This window comes from Prinia subflava, chromosome 1, assembly GCF_021018805.1.
Source record: "Prinia subflava isolate CZ2003 ecotype Zambia chromosome 1, Cam_Psub_1.2, whole genome shotgun sequence".
Classification (NCBI taxonomy): Eukaryota; Metazoa; Chordata; class Aves; order Passeriformes; family Cisticolidae; genus Prinia; species Prinia subflava.
This window is the reverse complement of record NC_086247.1, coordinates 41,372,083-41,393,504: the sequence shown is the minus strand read 5'-3', so window position 1 is coordinate 41,393,504 and position 21,422 is coordinate 41,372,083. Positions and strand designations below refer to the sequence as shown.

Below are 21,422 nucleotides of genomic sequence, written 5' to 3'. Positions count from 1 at the left end.
TACTGCCATGTGGTTACTTATTCCTTATTTAGGAATAATACTTAGGATACAAGGCAAGGAATAAATGATAGTTGAACTCTCGTGTATAAGACAGGTAGAAAACCTGTTTCAATTTCATGTTGTAGGTCTACTTTTTATAAATTAATGGAGATTAGGGCCAAGCAAAAATAAATAAAGGAAACCCAAAAGACTTCTAAAAATGACTTCTAATAATTATCACTAAGCATTCTCTGCATCACTACAGAAAATTTAACAATACGAACACAGAGGTAAATTCTATTAAGATCTTTCTGTTGTAGCATTTAGTAACCATAGTAATTATCAGAATGTGAATTCCCTCATCATCATAGTACACTATACTGGCAGTAGTATGATAGTAGTTGTTGGCAGCTGCTGTTCAAACACCCAGAATATGAGCAGGGAGCTGGTGAAGGTCAGTTATTCTATAGCTAATAACATTGCCAAGTCACCAAGCTTTGTGCTACAATTGAATAGATATGACAGTGGTTTCAGAGAAGTCTTTTCAGTCTCCTCAAGACATGTCTCTGGAACCATGGCACAAGCCATGTAGACACAGAAGCAGCATATGTCCAAGAGGGAGGCAGTAGGTTGCCATAGTGAATGTAAATGCCGAATGGATGTTTACCCTCAACTAAGCTGCTTTAATGTTTCTACTCATTATAGAAGTTCTAAATGTCTTTCCATAAACAGTTACAACATGATTGTTCTTTGTCTTCATATTAAATCAGATTTTAAAGACTGTGTTCTATAGGTTTTGACCATTCTCGTGTATTGGGATGAATTACTGGTGTATTTTTTTCCAGTGACTGAGCTGTGTGATTTCCACTACAGTGAATGATGCAGATCTTTAGCCCTGATAGAAAGAACATGGAACAGCTGTCACTACATAGCTGGGTCTGTGCTCCATGGTTCCTGCCAAGACCAGAGGAACAAAACTGTTGAATTTATGCCTGTTACCCATGACCCAGCTGAGGTTAAAAGTGCTGCCAGTGATTGTGCTAGTAGCAGGGAGCTGATGTGACAAAGGAGTTGTCATAGAAACTCCAAGGGATGAAAATTCTAACTATGTTTTCACACTCAAATTTAAATTTCTGATCAGGCTTCCTGGTTAGATTTGACCTTTGGAACAACCTTTGGAAAAACCTCTCTGTTTTACTGTACAGGGGAGCTACAGCTCTAGGTTCTTTCATATCTCCTGTAATATTGTTTCACCTTTGAATTGTGGGTAACATGATGTGTGCTGCTGTCAAGGTTCCCTGAAAACATCACAAACAAAAAAATCAAAAATACCTTGCGTAATGACTGCATATCCTGCCTTCCTACCTTTTCATTGTCCTTTTGTATCAATGTCTATTGTGTTTTACATAAAAATGTTTCTGAAAACCAAGCACTTGACTACGAAGAGTAGGACAGCACATTTTTTTCATAGTTTTGTAAATTTATCATGTCCGTTGCTTTTCCAGTGTGAAGGGTCGGGGTTTAGAGGAGAGAGAGCATTACAACAAAAGAAACAAATGCTACTTCAGTTCTGAAATACTTGGTTTGGTTCAGCTTCAGTTGTTCTCACAGCCTCATATCCAGCTGCATGGAAACTGATAAGCATTCAAATTAAACACAAATACAGATTCTATTCTTCAGTATCCTTCCTTGAGTCTCTCATCTGTTTTCAGTGGTTCTGTGTCTAGGGGTGTATTTTTTTGTTCTTGTTGGTTTTTGATTTTTAATAAAATATTTAGCCTTCTTTGTTCTTTATTTCCAGAGCAAATCTAAATAATTTCATCTTGAGGCACTTGTCTGACAAGGCATTCATGTCCCACTTTTTACTGGGCTGTTTTAAAATCTTACCCCCAAAGAATCCAAGTATTTACTACAGTTAGACTTTCTTTGTTTTGTTCTGGTGTGGTCCTGAAGGTGTTCTGGCTTTGAGAGATCTGTCAAGGTTAAATAAAGGAAGAGTGATTTTCAGGCATTATGTTGTACTATTTCTGAAGACACTGTGTGAATGTTTTTGTTTGTCAGCTTTCTAACTGCTTTTGAAATCTCTCTTCGTGTTTGTCCTGAGCAGCTATATTAAAAGCCTGAGATAAACTGCATTACAATGAAATATTGGCAAGATGGAATACTGGAAGCAAGAACAAATTAAAAGAAAAATTTCAGTGTTTCTTGGGATAATGTTCACCTTGTAAAATTTTGCTTCTCTTTTGTCACTTCAAACTGAATGTGCTGGTTACAAAAGCTCCCTTAAACTTTCAAGCCTGGTTAAATCATTTGAGAGTGCTAGCTTGAAGAATTTGGTTATGAAAATGAATGACTATCTACAGATGGACAAAAAGATTTTGTGATGCAGATGTTCGTCTTTCACTGCCTTTCACTGTTGTCTCTGCTGTATTTCAAGGGTACAGATGATAAAGAAATTTTGCTCTTTACTGAGTATCACTGGAGTGTCTTCAATCTTTTGGGGAAATGGAAATCTCTGCTTTCAGTAGAGGAATGTTTGATGCTTTGAATAGAAGTGGGACTCTAAAATTACTAATGGGACTCTTTTGTGAATTACCTGTATTTATGTAGATAGCATAGACATGAGCTAAATCACATCTCCTTAACACTGTGACTTGACACAGATTCTCAGATGAATGTGCACATAACTGCATAAAATAAAAGAAAGACTTTACTGGGATGCAGAAGGAAAACTACAGTGAAAGTAGAGGTGGTAGAATGAATTAACTCACCTCAGCCTTTACACCCTGCAGGCTCATCATAGAAACAGTTGCAAAATAGGAATATCAAAACTTAATATTGTAGATGGTATTGTAGAGTTGAAACCTGGAAATCATTTAATCTCAAAGGTACTTTGAATTCTTCTTTGTTAATCCAAAGCAACAAAATATTCTGTTAGCCAGCCTCAATTGAAGATCTGCAAGCTGCCTCACAAGCCTTTTGTTTTCTCTTGATCCCACTAAAGCTGAAAATGGAATGAAAACAGCCATTATTTTGTATTTAAGCTTTTAATTTGTAGTCCCAAGGTGCAGAGGAAGATAAGAAAAAAGGAAGATATTGGGAGTGCCCAGGAGGTTTGTTTGAGTTTTGGGATTTACTGATTCATAGATACAAACATAGTTGTAATTGTCAGCTGTGTGAACTGATGTTTTAATATCCATTTTGAGGACTCTAAATTAACACTTCACATTTTTTCATATGAGCAGCTTTGTAAACAAACATTTTTTCCATATTTACTTGAGCTACATAAACACAGTGAAAAGCTCTTTGAGGCTGCTTGAGTCTCACAGTCCAGAATAAAAATATTGGGTTTTTTTCTGTGTAAAGGTTATTTTGCCAACATTTTGTAATTAGGTGAGTCCATTGCCTTTTTCTTCAAAATAAACTCATCTGAAGAATCTCAGTTTTATTAGTAGATTTTATCCCTAGTTCTTAATCAAAATATTTTCTCTGTCTCAGCAATACACAGTTCTTTTCAAAACAGATATTGAAGTCTGACTACAGATCAAGGTTCTTTACATTTTTCAAACCTAATTTTTGTTGGAGTATGGGAAAAACTGGTGTCAAGGTCATCATAAGTGCAGCTTTTGCATTTCTCCTAACTTTATGGATGTCTTCTTGGAATAGCTTTCCCATGATTATATATTCAGCTGTGATAGCAAATTAGCAGTTTGTGGAAGTTTCCTTTTCTTAGGCCATCAGGAAGCCAGCTCTTTGTCTTTTCAGTGTTTATAGAAAGGTGAAATGTGTCTAAAGTGCATAGAATATTTCAATCTTGTCAAAAGGTTGAAAATATAAAATATAATTTCATTTGTTTTTGAGAAACTCTTTAATGTCATGAATTTCTGGCATGCCTAAAATTTTTCCTTGAATTTTTTCATTGCAATTAGCTTGTGTTTCTGGCTAACATTGGGAAAATAAATGAGTCAGATGAGTGTGCTCGTGGTGATGAGTCAAGATTACTGTCTGGAATGCAGACTCAAGAGAGCAGGAGGATAGTGGTGATTTCAGAATGGTTATTAATGTGTTAATGAGTGAAAATCACAACAACTCATTTTGTCTAAAACACTAAATACCTGTCAGATAGTAATCTATTTTTGTTTTTATGCCACTTGGGCAGAATTGGACGTGTTAGTATCAATGTGCTCTTTATGCCTCCCATATTCTTTTATGATATTTCATTCCTCATAGAGAATTGAAAACTGGGGCAAAAAGCATTATATGCTGCTATAAATGATTGATTTCTCAGTCCTGGAAACCCAGAAGTGATCATTTGTCAATTTCAAAGTGCAAAAATAGCTGAATTTGCAAGTTATATTTTAATATTGCTGCCATTTTGTATGGCACTCAGGTTCCTTTAAATAATACCTTTCCTTTTGGATCTAAATGTGGGATTCCAGTAAATTCTCTATTTGCAAGGTTATCCTGATGAAAAATGAATCCCTGCATGCATTAATATATGCATGTGAATGTGTCAGTGGAGATAGTTGTGAGCTTCTTTCACCTGCATTAAAGATCCTATGTAAAGTGCATAATAAAGAATAAACTATTCTTTAGTATACAAATAAGAATGCAGGTGAATTTTTTTGTTTTTTCCCAATACTATGAAAAAGATAATTTCAAAATTTAAGATTGCATGAATACGTAGCTCATCTCCTGTATTTATACAATTGATCTGCACACTTTGAATTTCACTTTGCAGTAATTAATTCACTGAAGACCAGTGTGTGTAAATGTGAGGAATATTTTCCACTTCCTAAATGTGGTATCAAGAAAGCAATTTTTTTTTTAGAAACATCGTTTGTAGACACATATTTTTTCTATATTGGTAAAACTCAATATGAAAATATTTTCTGACATATAACTTCTATGCCTGTTTTGATAGTATAACTAGAAGTGGTTTTGCTTTTACTTACTTGAATGGAGGTGTGGAATCTCCAAGCTTAGAGGTATTCAAAACTTGACTCAAGAAGGCTTTGAGCAAATTAGTTTATGTTGAAATTTGATCTGACATCATAGCTGTCCCAGCTTTGGGTAAGGGTTTACTAATCCTCCAGACCCTCCCTTCCAAACTTTGTATGACTGCTGAAAGAAGAAAAAAAGAGAAAAAAAAAAAAAGGCTTATAAGGAGTTTGAAAGGTTGCTCTGTGTTTACATTAAAGAGATTTTAGCTTCTTTCATGCCCTTTTTGGGCAAATATACAAATCCTCGGGTTTAAAATGTACTGCAAAGGAAAGTAAGTATTATTATTTCTAAGTTATTTTGTGATAGTTTTCTAAGAAAGTAAGTCTTGCCTTTGGTGACACTGGGTAAGCATAATCTCTTTGTAACAAATACAATTATTGAAATTTAATCACTCTTGATTTCCATCCATGCAGCCATCCAAGGTACCATGTAGAAACCTGTGTGGCACTGTCTCAGTGATTTATTCCTATTTCTGTGGTACTCGAAACAAAACTCTGAAAGAAGATGGTTTGTTCAGGTAATATAGGAAGGCTCTGAAAAACAACTGTGAATTTTATCTCAATAAAGTTTCCTTTCTAAAATTAGTGACCAAATGTGCTACATAGGAACACAGAATGCATTGAAAATGTTTTCTGATGTTTTTGTCATTGGAACAAACATGTAATATACAGTCTCAACATTTAGCTGAGACTGTATAAGACATGTTTGGAGTTTGGCATTGCAAGGATTTCAAAAGATGTGGCCTCAGGTGTCTGTGGGCCGTAGTGGGAGACATACAACAAGATTTTATTCTTTAAAAGCTGCAGGTGAGCAAAAAAGTACATTGATAGATACAACTTAACAAAAAGTGAGGTGCAATAAAGTCCAAACTCCTTTGTTGACCTAAGAGGTGAAGGAAGCACACTCTGTGGGAAAATGTCAAGTGCTTATTTGAGTCACCACACTGAATCTGGGTCCTGGAGAATTAAACAGGTCTAAGTTTCTGTTCTGTGCCACTTGAAGTAGATAAATGAGTCTCTCATGAGAAATGAAGTGCCCCTGAGAGACGGGAGACACAGAGGCAGGGATCCTGCAGAGAGTGATCTTCAGATAACCCTGCTGGGCGATGCTGTGATGACAAAGGAAAGCAGCAGATGTATTGCAGGTGTCCTGGAAGTGGAAAACCAAGTTAGTAGATGCAATTTCATGCATTTCACTTTTCTGCAGGTTGAGTTGGAGACATGAACTTACAAGTAATATCATAGATTCAAGCTCACTTGAACTGTCAGCAAAGGTCAACGTGCACACAACTGCAATGCTGTTGGCAATGCATCTGTGAAACTGATTCCAGCTGAGGAGGAGAGGTGGACTGAAGAGTCAGGGATGTTCTTATAAGGAGTATGTCTCAGTGCCATGAGTTGCTCAGATCCTGCATACCAGTACTACCCAGACAGCATAGGATAAAAAGAAATTAAATTTGAGTTAAAAGGACAAAATAATGGTATTGACAAATCCCAGTAAAATAGGGCATGTAGGAAGACATATCTCAAACCAAGTGTAGGTTTCATGAGGAGAAAGACTATTTACTATTTCATATGATGAAAGGAAAGAAATTGCATGCTACTTTTAGGTAAAATGAACAGTCAGCACAGGGTCTGCTAAGATTGAAGCCCAGTTCTTTTGTGTGTGCCTACTTAAGGCTATAATACAAAGTAGCTGTCTGTGCACATTGTGTCTGTTATTAAGAAAGGTCTCTGTTAATGAAAATTTTCAAACTTCTGATACAGCATTTCACTTTCTCCTTAGGAATCCCGTTATATTATTATATTAATGATAGAAAAAAAAATTAGTGGAAATGTCCTTGTGAACACTTAAAGAACTAGAGAGTCCATTTGTTACTGTGTATATACTTCTTGATGAAGAGATATATGCTCAAGTTATTACTTTTACAAGACAAATCCCTAAAATTCAAGAAAAGCAATGATGCAACACAGATAAAGTGCATAAATTTAATGGAATTGCCAAAACTATATTCGGGAGATATTGTCCTTAGTATAAAACTTGATTAATTCGGTAAATGAATAGAGGGTTGTACTCACTTCATTGAGCAGGAGGCAAAATTACAGAAAAAAGTCCTTGTGAAACTGGGTCAGTGGAGCCTTATGAAGATTAAAAATGAACAATAGAGCTGAATTAAAAGGAGCCTTAGTACTTAGTTTCAGATTGTGATATTTACAACTTAATTTCTGCTTCAACTCTTCATTTCTGACTATCTGACAACAGGGACTTAAGACATGCAAAGGTGTCTTGGAGACAGGATTTCTGAAATAACTTAGAGGTCCATGAAAACTATGGGGGGCATGATTTAAAAAAAACCCAAAAAAAACAAAACCGCTGATCTTGAGACAACTGAAACTTTACTAGTTTTTAAAATAAATTTACTAACTGTTAATCATAGTGGACTAAATCACAGAGTCAGAATCAGGCAGTTGGAAAAGACCTTTAAGATCATTGAGTCCGACTGTGTGTGTGACACTGCCAAGTGCAGCACCAAACCGTGTCCCTAACTGCCACATCTGCACATCTCTAAAATGCCTTTGGGGATGGTGACTCAAACACTTCCTTGGGCAGCCCCTTCCAATGCTTAGCAACCCTTTGGGTGAAGAAATTTTTCTTACTGTCCAATCTAAACCTCCCCTGGTGCAACTGAAATCTCTCCTGTTGAAACTGAAGGCTGGAATGGGAGAAGTAACTAGAAAGTGTTTAAGCAGTGAAGGTAATTAGGAGGAGAATTACAGAAACAACAAAGCCAGTGAGTCACCTGCTGCTTTCTGTGCAGTCATATTTGGTGCCAGAGCACGGCTGGCTGCACGTTAGTCCAGCATATCAGTCTCATCTTCCCAGTTCTGTTCACTAATACTTAGAAACCCAGATACAGGCGGATAAAAACAAGGGAAGAGAAAACTCCCAGGGTATGGGGAGGAGGTGCTTCACTAAGGGAGACCCAGGAGGCTGTTCCTGCCATCAGTCAGAGCTGGAGCCCTGCCTGAAGGTGCCTGTGTGGAGCCTGCCGGGGTGGGCAGCTCTGCCCTCTCCCAGCCGTGTCCACCAGCCCTGCTGTGTTGGGTCAGCTCTGGGCCACAGGCACTGAGCTTTTTCGGGGTACCTGGGTCAAGTACAGTTCTTTGTGTGTCGGTGAGTCAGAAGCTGCTTACTGGGTTTGCTGTTCAGCACTTGGGTAGAAGCTATGTTTAAAAATATATCAAATAACTGCAGAGAAGCAGGTTTAAACAAGCCAGTTTTGGCACAAGAAAAGACTTACTGAAAACTTAGGAAGAAAAAAAAATTGGGAGAAGTGCAGTTCTGAAACTTTTTTTTAATGAGGGAAGGGACAAAAGAGTTCAAGATGTGTTTGTACAAGAGTCTTGGGCACATGGTGTGACTCTTGGGAATAGTCAGGGCCAGAAGTTGGACTCAATGATCCTTGTGCATCTCTTCCAACTCAGGATATTCTGTGATTCTGTGAAAAGCTCAAGCTTTTGAGGTGGTGCTTGATAATAAGAAGCTGGACTTGATCTTACAGTGGCTTCCTTCCATCCCTGTGACCTTTGCAACCTACATGTGAAGACATGCTGTGCACAATGACTACTGGAGCAACCAAGCTGATAAAATAAATCATTAGTTTTTCACTGCCTCTGTGGTGGCTGGAGAGAGTTTGTTCCATAGGAGAGCCCAGCTGTGGGAGTGTATCTGTTCTTCTGCCCAGTTGTGGACTTGGAGGCACCTAAATGTGGTGTATGAAAGGACAGGTAGCTTTTACTTAGAAATTTTTTATGCATAACTGATCCCAGAAGTGAGAGGCTTTTTAAAATCATCCTAATTTCAAAACCTTCTGATGGAAATAAAAGGTCATGACTTTTTAAATAATCATATTTTGTTTGCCTAAATGCTGATTCTTTTACCTGTTTGCTGTCTCTGCAACCTAGCTGCCGGAGAAGATGCTTGGTGGATTGTGGCTTTCGTTGTTGCTTCTCCTCCAAGAGGTGACAAAATGCTGGTTTATATGGAGGCAGATGTTGCAGCCATTGGAACTGCTACCTGAGGAGTTTGTGCGGAGCAGTGCTAAAGAAGAGAAAATGTGAAATAAAGATCCTTTTCTAAGATGTTTTTCTGCTTTAGAAAAGCAGATTGTAGGGAGTGCCTGGTTTGTTTTCTCTTAACAGAGCTATGCTTTAGCTTCTCATACTTCTCTGTGCCTATTGTCCTGGACGACAATCCCCATTTTTCAGTTTAATGAGCACTAAAAGTCCGGCCAATTTTGTTTAAAGAAAGAAAAGCTTGAAAATATATTTCATGTAAAGAGTGCAGGTTTGATATGAGTTACTTTATACTGACAAACTATTCTCTGTGAGTGTGGATAGGTAAATGTTTTATGCACTTAGCTATTCATTATTTTAATATAAGTTTTTACTTCAGTTTCTGAAGTTCTTTTTCTCTTTTACCTTTCCCATTGCTAGATGGAAGAATGTACGGTAACTCTGTAATATAATTATTTGGGTTTACAGTACCACTGTAGTTCCAGATACATACAGTCATAAATGCATATTACATGTTACCATTTTCAAGAGAAATAAGTGAATTTTGAGGACGTTATGGTGTTCCTTTTAGACAAAGGCAATAGCTCTCCTCAACCTGATTCCATTAATGGTGTTATGGTAATCTGATCATCAGACTGCCAAGGGAAAAGAGTCTTACAGACATGTTATGTGGGAACTAATGAGTAAGAAACTTCAGGGGATTAAGTTGCTTTTACAATTACAGGTAATTACAATGAATGAATTAATTATAATTAATTAGCTACATAATTGGGATTCACGGACATGACAGTAATATGGTTATTTGTAAAACAAGCACACAAAATAATCTTCTCCCCAAATCCATTTTAAAATCTGGAAATGATTTGGTTGGTATTATTAAGATTATACCCAGGCTTAATTTCTACCTTTAATCTCCAGTGTCCTCAAAGTATTAGAGGCTTTTTGATACACTGTGATCTCCCACACTGTAAGGTTAGAAAAATGCTGTCATGCTCATTTCATGTTTATGTAAGGCCACAGATGCTCATAGTTAGCCAGATATTTCCTTGTTTCTAGAAATTCTTTGGTGAAGTTAGATAAACTGAACAGAGCTCAGTTACGAAGGAATTGAACATGGTGTATCTTAGACTGCAGTATTTGCAATTCACAACACTCTCCTTAGGTATCCATGAGGAACTGTGATGTTATTGCACTGTAGTACAGAATTCTGTAGGGGCTTTACAATGCTGAACCTGATTCTTACCAGACTAATTCTGCAGTTTCCAATTACAATATCAATAGCATTTAAGGCCTGTTGCTACTGCTAAGTAGTTACCTGAAGCTAATAACTAAATACCAAATGTGAGTTTCAGCATACTGAATTTACCTATTGATCCTATTAAAAGGATATAAAAATTTACCAAAAACGGAATATAGTGTGGACTACCTTTTGGACAATTTCCTATCTTGTGCTGCTGAAGAGTATCTGATGGTCTTTTAATAGTGGGTTGCTGGTTTATTAATGAAAAGCATTCTTTCTCTTGATTTTCTGTCATTGAATCAGAGAATGGTTTGGGTTGGAAGAGACCTTTAAAGACAGTCTAGTCTTTCTGCCATGGATAGGGGCCCTCTCCACTAGACCAGGTTGCTCAAAGCCCTATTCAAACTGGTTCTTAGTCTCACCCAGGGACCTTGCAAGCCTCACCCTCCACACTGCATGGGGCAACTGCTGCTGCTGCTGCTGGCATGGGCTTCCTGCTGCTTCCCAAACTAATGCTTTGCTCTGCTAACTGTATTGAACAGCTGGAAGTTTATAATAAGATCCAGCTGAAAGAGTGTAACTTCTAAAGTCAGCAATAATATGACATTGTTATTAATAACAGCTCGTTCTCAAAGGTGTTCTTGCTCCTTTTCCAACAAAGAGAGAAAACTTTCAAAAATATACTTATTTCCAGATTTATCAACCAAATCTTTGTCATAACTGTATACTACTCTCATTTGTGTATAAGAAGAAAAATAAATATTATGAATCTTTGTGGTAAAGAACAAGTGACTGCAAATAATAGTGTCTTTTCCAATGAGGGGCACCAGGTATTTTCTGCTTTTACATTTGCTGGTACTCATTCTCATATATAATGAGTAATTTATAGAGGGAAATAATTGTGTTTAGGATATTTTGTTATAGTGATTTTCAAAGAATTTATCTCTTTTTATTGTAAAATTCAATAAGAAGGATGTTAAACAACAACAGCTTTCTCATGAATCTGTAATCTGAAACTCTAATAGAATGTTGCCAAATGTCGGGTTTTTAATCTTTTATACATCAGAATCCCTTTTCTTCCTCTTCCATTGAAACATCTCCCTAGAATGAAATGAAATGTTTTAAATGCTGCAAGTAGAGATCGTGCATCTATGCTACACATACAGCACCCCAAAAAAGTGACATTTTTTTGTTTACATCTATACTGAGTACCCTGTGATATACCAGTAGAAACTCATTTCAATACTCAGTTATTTTATCTTGCCTCTGGGAGCCTGGATTGTGGTCCAACATGCTCATTAATTTCTGATGCTTTTATGGTTCCTTCAGCCTGGTGGAACTTAGTGGTTGAGAGGTGCTTTATGAAATACTGTTTTTGTTGTTTAAAAGCCAAACTTCTAATATGTATTAATAAATAATAAGCAGGGTAGTGAAAGCAGAATATGAAAATAAGAGTTTCTTGAGCTATGGTACTGTTATTTGGATAAAAATATTTTTCAACATTTATATTTAATGCTCTAGAAAAAAAAATGGGAAAACAAAAGTTGGAAGTTAAATGTAAGTGTCTCACAACTGTAGTCCTAGCATCTGTTCAACACAGTTTCAGACTTCAAATTATGGATTTCTGGTTTTTTTTCTTGCCTAGATTTGGCCCTGTAGAGAAAATTGCTGCAACTTCATCCAGCTGTTATTCCAGAAATAGATAAATTCCTTCCCATTTGTTGAGCAAATGTCAAATTTACAGAGATCTAGGCTCATTTCACAGTGTATGTAAATCTGCAAAGAACTATTTTGACTTCTACTACCAAATAAATATTTTTTCTTAACATACATGAAAATTATTTTGTTCAGACAACAATACTTCGGCAATTCTATTGGTTGTATACTTACACTAAGTTATAGTTCACAGGTGTTGCCTTACTGGAGAGAGATAAAAAGGGTTTTGCAGCAGATCAGTGGGAAGTTTGTGCAGCAGTAGGAAATAGCAGATCTCTGGTCTGAAACTCCTTGTGCTATGCAGTAACCCTTTCTCTCTGTGTAAGAATGAGGGATGCTAGAAGGAATCTAGTGCCTACAGGCAAAGCAGATTATTTGATGTGTTAAAAAAACATCAGTTCGGGAAAACAAGACATGGAATTTACCTCTGCAAAGATTATCTCAGATATTTCTCTCCTACTGTTAGTCTCTTAGTTTACCTTCTGGCATACAGTAATATCTACTGAAGATTTTATCCCAAGATGTCAGTAGTAGTACTTGTCTCGTGTTTTAAAGATTAACCAACTCAAATCCCTGAATATATTTGGCATGTTAATTTTTTGAGCCATGTAAAATTGCTAAATTTTGTTCCAAGTATTTTTTCAAATAATTTTATCAAAATGTAGGAAGACATGAATTCTTTTTTTCCTTCAAAAACCATTTTATTATCTTGAAATTCTAAGATGATGTTTGAATAGGATTATTTAAAAGGAAAATTAGACTGATACAGTCTTTCAGATGTTAATCCTACAAAAGCTATTGCCTTTGAAGTTCTTCCTGAGTGAAATCTCACCTCTTCCTAACAGAATATTTGTTTTAAAAGATACGTCATTTCATATCAAGCATTCTAAAGGTGAACTTCTTTGTTATTTTTAACTGCCAAGTTTTTCCAAGTCCTTCTCCATAGTATGAGAGTTTCTAACCTTAAGGCAAGATGGAGACGGATGCCTTTGAATGAGTAAGTAGGAACGGGGACTTAAATGTTCCTGCGTGATCCTGCCAAGTGTATAACCTTATGCAGTTAGATAAGTCTGGGAGCCTCGAGGAAACATTAGTGTGTGGTGAAAGTTAAACTGATGCCCTGGCTGCTCTCCCTAGGCGAGGTTCCCAAAGGAGGGGCAGTGCTGGAGGGCTTTGCAGAGCCAGCCCCATGCCCGCAGTGTGGGATCCTGCCTGAAGCAGGCACCCCTGCACCTGGGCTTTCAGCAGGGTGTGTGCGAAAGCTTCACAGCTGAAGGTCTCCTCCCTTAGCAGGCAATGCTGAGACACAGTGTGACACGTTCCTGCCTCTGTGAGCGACGAGGCGCTTGATCCAGCCACGCTCAGGCTCGGCAGGAGCCGCTCTGCTCAGGGCTGCAGCACAGAGGGGGCTCTTTGCCTGTGCGATGACAGGTGAGCTTTAACTCTGTAAGAGGCAGCAGTTGGGAAGTCCTAATGAGCAGGGAGCTCACCTAGAGAGTGTGTGAATCAAGAGCTCTCGTTTGTTGCAGTGGCAGATGTTGTTTCTGCAAGCAGCAGACGTGATTACTGTCAGATGGCCTTAAGATGTGACAAATCTCCCTGGAAATTTGTCATGCTTGACCCCAAGCAAAGACAAACTAAGGCTTGTCAAATAGGGATAGCCTACAGATGTGTTGGCTGCTTATCATCCAGAATCACAGAGAGTTTTTTATTAAAAACAGAGAAGAATGAGAAGCAGTTCAATCATTTTGAATCTGAAATGCTCAGTCAGACTTAATTGTCTTCAGTTGTAATAAACCTGTGGAAAAAATGTGATTTTTAGGAATATAATTGCATGGGGTTTTGTTTCAGGAAAGGGATTTTATTACTTGGTGTTTCAAAAGGAAAAAAAGTTACAAATTCATTGAAATTCACCTGGCTGGTAAGTTTTGTATAGTCCTTTTTTAGAATTTCCTGAGAACTCTATGTTTTAACGTACAGTTTTTTGCCTGGGAAAACCTCTATATCCCTAATTCTAGCTGCAGGTGGTTTAATAAGAGAAACTTCATATCTGCTGAGTGGTGTTGAAGATTCTGGCCACATGTTTGAAAAAGATGGTTGAGATATGGTGCACCTGTTTCTGGTTACATACCCATACTTGGAGGGGAAAAAAAATTAATGTGCGTCAAAGAGAATGTGGAGTTATTGTTATTCCTTCTAACTCACATGAGTAACTTTAGTCTAGAAGGTCAGAAGTGGCATACCATTTTTTAAACTACTGTGACACCTGACAAGCTTTTATGGGCTTAGTTCTGGTCAGTTGTTAGTGTGGTGCCTGTGGTCCTGAACTCTTCATAGTCGCATGGAGGGCACTAAGTCAAGTAAGCTCTCCTTCTTTAAAACAAACAAACAAAATCCCCCAAACAAAACAAACTAACAAACCAAAACCAAAAGGGCAGAAGGATGGGTAAGGGAGACACATTAATCAAAAAGCTTGAGGAGCCTGCACAATGATGAGAAGAGTGATGCATTTTGAATCTGGTAAAACGGTAGTCCTCCTTCATTTCTTCTCTTTAACCTGTAATTGCCAAACTGAGATGAAGAGCACATGTTTTCAGGCAGGGAGTAGATGCTGTGTTTTCAAGGGAGACTGCTCTGCTTCCTCAAGCCATGTCACAATATTATATTTTTGTGTTACCTCAAAATCTTCTTTAAAGTTTACAGAAATTCTAATGAAGAAAATAGTTTCCATGATAAAGAGTCAATTAGAGCTAATGTTATTCCCTGTGTTTCTGAGTTTTTTTCCTGTTTTCAGTTTTAGTATAGCTCTTCAGTGGCAGTATCAACTTTTACTTGGCTACTTCAGTTTGTCTGCCCTCTAGACAGAATGTTTCTTCTGGACGTGCTTTATCTTTGTATCACATACATTATTTGCACAGGACATCTTTACTCCTACTGATTTGAGGAGGAAAAGTGACAGTCTCTTGTAATTGGAATAGTAAATTACAACATTGTTTCTGAAGTATTTATATACTGGCTGTCATGAAATGAATATAGAGAAGTATTATCTATCAGTATTACTTCCATTGCAATTATTTATTAGTAGAGGGACACTGACTTTCCATTGGAAAATTAAATCTTGAGATTTTTTATATAACTAGAAGCTAGATAATAGCTGTCCAACATATTAAAACATACTTGGTGATCTCTGTCACTTTTAAAGTAACAAATATGTTGAACAAATTTGGCTTGCACTGAATAAAAAACATAATACTAGACAGAGATCTAAATGCCTTCCAAAATGTGAAGAAACCTTGTTTTGTGGTTTTACAGATAATTCCATATCATTTTACATATTCATCTGGATATATATCTATATATACCTATGTGTGTATCATGCTGGTAAACATCAAGAAGGTGAAAGGTGATGATGGAATATCAGTGACTTACCTTGCTGTCCACTGCCCAGATGAGTAGTAAATCCTGAGTGATAGTTAGAAAAATCTCCCAAAATTAATCTAGATACCTGTTTAAAGACCGATTTTTAAAAATTTACAAGCTACTGGAAAATACATGGAAGACATGAGTCAGGAGAGATTGTAGTGCACTACATATTGAAGCTGACATCTTATGTTGCTACTGCCTTTATATGTGAGGGAAAGTAAATATGTTTTTCTTCATATGCCTCTGTGGGAATAACTAGCAGCTGTCCGGTGATCACACTGCTAGAATAAATAAGATAATTATTTCATGATGATTGTCACAGCTAACAGCAAGTAGACTGCAATGCACAAAACCTAAAAATAACTTCTTCAGGTGTAATAATAATTAAAGATATATCAGCCTCTCCAGTTTAATGATGGTTGAATCTCAAAAGACACATAGTACTAGGTTTGCTTTGTTGTTTTGGGTTGATTTGAAACAGTATTAATTTGTTCTTGAGTTCCCCTGATTTTACCTGAATATATAAAAGTAATATGTATTTCACACACAAATACATGTATTGGATGAAAATAGTACAGTTGATGAAACAGAGAATTAAAAAAAAAAAAAGGACTTGTCATAGACAGTGTGGGAGGAAAGATCTGGGCAGGGAAGAAGGCACCACTTATGGAATGCATTTAACTATAATTAGTCAGCCATAGAGGCAGTAATGCATTGCTGTATTACAAAATAAAAGGGTATGTAGTGAGTCTGTGTGGAAAAGAACCACCCAGGAGAAATTTTCTCTATTTCTGATTCGAGAGCTCTAGAAAGTACAGTGGGGTATTGGAATTGCCTGTGAAGTTTATTACAACAACTTGTTTTATATAACAGAAAGGTAATTTTTTGCCTGTCTATTTGCTTAATATATCACAGGAATCTCTGAGAGAGAGACGTGGAAGACTCCCATAGTGCATTCAGGCTTATATAAAACCATGAAGTTAAATCATTATGCTGTATTCAATGCACAGTCTCAAGTAATTTTTCAATACGTTTGTAAGCGGTGAGACTGGAGTGTGTAATTAAACAACTGTCTAGGAGAATGAAAATTTGTAAGATGTGGTTTGTTGTAGACTTGTATTGAAGCTTCTATAAAACTGTTCTCTGATAGTAACTCCTAACATAGAACACAACAAAAAAATTAATACCTGGCTGAGCTTAGAAAAAATAAACCTTGTCCCCCAAGAAGAGAACAGCAAAAGACTCATTATGTGTAGTAAGAATGATACAATGAGTTCAGACCAGACTATTGGCTTTCTAAGATCTCTTGGGCACTGTAGCTGGATGTAGTGGCACATACATTTATCCACTGTGGTTTCCTTCTGCAAGCCTCACTTGAGATGCTATAATTGTTCAAGGAACATTGCTGACCAAAAAGACGAGAGTCTCAGGGACTGATGTCTTCAAACAGTGTTTTAGAGCAAATGGAGAGTTCTTGACAAGAGCCCTAGGCTTTCTATTTCTGAGATACACAAAGTCTGTAAACAACTTACATATGCCACTTGCTTGGTGCCAGATGCTTGCAGCCAGGTTAGTTGAGTCTTAAGAAGCTGAAGGAAAGAAAATGTATCTTGATTTTTAAAATTTTTTGTCTGTTTGTTTTTTTCATGGATTGTTATTTTTCACAATGCCATTGGAAGGCTGAAAAAAGGATTGGTTCATGTAAAGGTTATTAAAAAATGCCAGTATGATCCATTAGACCTTATTTCCTTTTGCTGTTTTGCATAATGAAGAAGCAAATTCTGAAAAAAACCCTAGTCTGCCTTATAAATCAGGAAAGGAGTGTATTAGCATGAGTGTGGTAGGCTTTAAAAAGTAAATATATTCATTTGTATTTTGTTGTGATTCTCTTCACAGCATAGAGCACAACCTTGATGATGGATCTGTGTCTCAGAATTTGACCTACAACATTAACCCCTAGTTACCTCTTGAAAAACCTTGCCATTTTCTCCTGAAATGGTACAACCTGTGTATCCCATGACTCAGTGCTGCTTTCCTGTGTTTGCTTGTACTAACCAACCAATCTCTGTTGTAGCCTGCATAGAAAAGTGCATAGAAAGTTGCACTTGGAGAGCACATATTCCATATTTTTGTATGGCAATACCTGACATCTAATCAACATGAAATTCACTTATTTCCATGCAACCTATTGACTTTTAGTGTTGGTAATTCACTTTGATGTAAGAAATTTTAGTGAGCAGAAGTAAGATGTAGAAGAGTTATTGGTAAATAAACAGCTTTTAGCCTTAAATCCAGATTGTGCTTTGTATTTGCATCTCTATAAAGAAGTAAGCTACTTTCTTCCTTCTGTGCCTTGTGACAGCCTTGTGAGCCATCTGTGAAATCTGCTGGAAGATTGCTTAGACATGTCTTTCCTTGCATCAGTCCTGAAGGCAGCCACATCTAAAAAGTAGTTGTCTTTAAAGATTGTTTATGTAATACAACTCAGAGAATGTGTGTGAAATATGAACGAGTCTCATGCAACATAGATTTGTAATTAAGCTCCTATCAAAATTAAGCCTTGATAAGCTAATTAGACATTTTTAATATGGTGAGAGTATATGTTTAATAACTTGGAAAGTTACGACAGTACTACTCTTGCAAAGGGGAAAATATAAACAAAATTTGGGATTAAATTGGGAGCGGGGGTGTTGGGGTGTATGGAAGAGATGTTTCTGAAGTAAAAGGTTACAATGGAATCACATTGGTTTAAAGTCCAAAATCTTACATATCTTTTTCCTTCTAAGATCTGGTTGATCTAACAGCTCTGTAAAGGACTGTGACTGATGAGGATCTGGTGTATGGTATTGCATCAGTTCTGTGCATTTATGGGAGAAAAGGCACAACTCTGATTCTCATACTTTTGAACCCTATCATACTTGGAACATTTCTAGCCTGTTTGATTTATCTGAAAATATTTTTTTAATTGCAAAACCAAAAGCTTATCTGTATTTTATGTGCAGGGTTGTAGTACTAACTGTGCTGACATGGATATAAACCAGTGAATCCATCTGTTGATTCACATCTTACTTTCACCTCCATTTCCCTTTTTCTTGACTGAATACTCATGTCCTTTGTTCACACAATAATAGGAAATGTTTTGGAAAAGATTAAGAATTACAGGTTGAAAGGGAAAAATTTGAAGTCATTACATTGTTTTCCTGGTTAGAATTCTATGTTTTGGCTTTTATGTGTTTAGTAAAATTAAATCAATTAAAGTTATTAATAACTTCAGGCAAGCAGCATTTCCTATTTTCTTTTTTTTTTTTTTTAATTGAATGGAATATCTTTTCCCAGGCTGTCCTCCCAGGTTTGGCTTGCCAAGGTCATGCCGGAAGCATGGTTGGTCCCACCTGTGACTCTGTGCCATTTTTTAGGAAATTCCCCATGTTTGAGAACAAAGGGAGGAAGTTTTACAAGTACAGAATTGCTCTAATTGATGAGAGCTAATGACAGAGAGAGCCAAGACCGACATTGGAAGTCAGGGAACATGTAAAGCTTCATCTTTAACTTAGAAGTAATTAATTAAGAAAATAGCCACACTCTCTTATATAGTTTGGTTTTGCCTGGTTGTTGTATGTATGATTGTTTGCAGTTATTGTTCTTGTGTTCATGTCAGGCTTTCTCAGATGCTTGTGCTTGTTAACTTAGAGTGAGTCTCCAGTCTTTATTTAAGAGTAAAATACCTTAAAATTGCATGAAATTTTTGCAGATATTTTTCCCTGTGAAGATTAAGAAAAATATTCTTACAGGGTAGGAATAATTAAGAATCTATTGGAATTACCCTTTGTTTTAAAAAAAAGCCTTTGAGATGATTAACTGTATTCATTATTTTCAAAAGTATTGTTACCCATTCGAAACTATGAATATTCATGATTCATTTATTTTTTTCATAAGTTATTTTCTGTGCTTTCTGTTAGAGAAAGTCATGATATGAATTAATTTCTTGCCATTGTCACTGTTTCTTCTCATTGTTTTTGCAAGTTGCAGATTGTGATGTTTCAAAAAGTCGTGGCAACAGAAGCAATGAAGACAAGGAGTTTGATTACTCATACAATGAGGCTTGATATATTTACAGAGATGATTATGTGCTGAGGCTGCTTGCAGTTGCAGGAATTTATACTTGGTAGTTGAAGTGAGATCTTTCAGCCTCATCTCCTATAATAGGGTCTGGCCAGGGCTCAGTCCTGGACACCACAATACTTGAAAGCCAGACTGCTTGTTTACGTGATTAACAATAACATGGGTTTGGGGTGATGATTCTTTTCATTTTTTTAATCCTTCCTGAGCAGGTTAAGTACACAGTAGGCTACAGTAAAGTTTTAGTGGTGATAAATTTTGTCAAGTACCTGGCTTTTTTTGCCTCTCTCATTGCTAAGTGCCATTCTGTGATTCAGAGGGTCCCTCCCCTAAGTTCCATGGCTAGCCATGTTGTAATTTTATTTTCATTTTCATCTATTGTTTGTGCCATAGTCTGCTGTCATGAATCCCATTTCTGAGTTCTGAAAAGAATCCTCAAATTCCAGGGACTTTGGATCATAGTGGACTGTGGGGTTTGGAAAAATACTGTGTGTCGTGTGAGGATATAAAGCACATATGCATGCTTGACCCTCTTGGACCAAACAGATTTTCCAAAGTTGATTGAGACTGAGAGATGCTTGAGTTAGATGATCAAAACTTCCAATGTCAATCTTCTGTTCCTAAATTTAAGATCTGAAAAACTTCAGCTTGGGTGGGATGTCTAGTTGTCCATATGGAGCAGGATGTTATTTTCAATATATTGCCCTCAGGAACTGTTTTAACCAGCCTACATTTTGCAGTGTTGCCACTTAAATAAGAAATGAGGAACACGAATCAAAAAGTTTCTTAGATTTCTGGGTACTAAATACAAGTGATCTTGGGTACATTATATTCCCACACATGGAAACTTAAAGAAGAGCTTAATTTAGGGTTGTCCCTGTAGTTCAAGGTACTGTGTTTTATAGGAAAACCTCTGCTGTCTGAAACTATTGTTTTTGGAAGAGAGTAGAAAATACCATCCATTAGACTTCATCAGACACTTAGAGTATCAAGATATAAGATGCTCAAAGCTGTTGTGACATTTTTGTAAGACTTGTTTTAACTCACAATTTCTAAACATTCCTTCAACAATAATAATAATACTTCAAGATTTATACGCCTTCAAATCATTCTATCACTACATTGAGTATCTGAAAAAAATAGTTTGCACTCCATTCCTTTAAAAAGTAGTAAATCCAAATGTGAAATTAAGTTCTCAACGTACCCGAATTATTAGGCTTGTTAAAATTACTGCCTTCTATGAAAAAACTATGAAAAAAAGCCCAGCTAACACTCAGGACTTTGGTGGTTGTCAGATTTATATATATATATATATTATTATTATTATTATTATTATTATTATTAATTTTTGATGTTCATATGCAACCTCAGCTTGCTTTGCTTTCAGTTAACTGGAGGTAGGACCTCCCTCATCTTGGATTTAAGTATCTACCAGATAAATTCAAGTGCTGTATTTCACTTGTTACAATCAAAGGAAAAAGGTTTTCCTAACATGAGAGCAAGACTTGAAGAACACAGCCTTGCTTCTCTTTATGCCTATATTATCAAGCTTTGCCATGTTTCTAGTGTACGTCTGTAGGGGTGCATTCTGGTAGCTGATAGGAAAAGGAACTCTTTCTTCCTTGTACTTTATTGCCATCCACCACATTTGGGTAAGTAAAAGCTTGAACTTAATTTTCAGTTAAAAAAGAAAAAAAAGAAAAAAATGTGCAGCTGTAATGTACATGTTTGCATCCAAATTAGCCAATTCTGTGTGGAGAAATCTTAGTTGCGATAACCAAGGAAGTATAATTATTTAAAAGTTTTTGTGTGTATGTGTTGTATATCACCATTTATAATATGTAAAATGCAAGCATCTTTCCCTC

The 21,422-nt window shown here is 36.6% G+C and overlaps 1 protein-coding gene across 5 annotated transcripts in view; it reads left to right on the top strand.

The window, feature by feature from the left end:
- The window catches only part of SNTG1 (syntrophin gamma 1), a 321,667-nt gene that overhangs the window by 57,945 nt on the left and 242,300 nt on the right, over positions 1–21,422 (top strand). The window contains exon 1 of one of the 5 annotated variants that reach the window (XM_063394373.1): positions 13,388–13,446. The exons of the other annotated variants lie outside the window; for them this stretch is intronic. The gene's annotated coding sequence lies outside the window, so the exon portion shown is untranslated. Of the gene's footprint in view, positions 1–13,387; positions 13,447–21,422 lie in introns of those variants that run through there. 5 annotated transcript variants of the gene reach the window in all.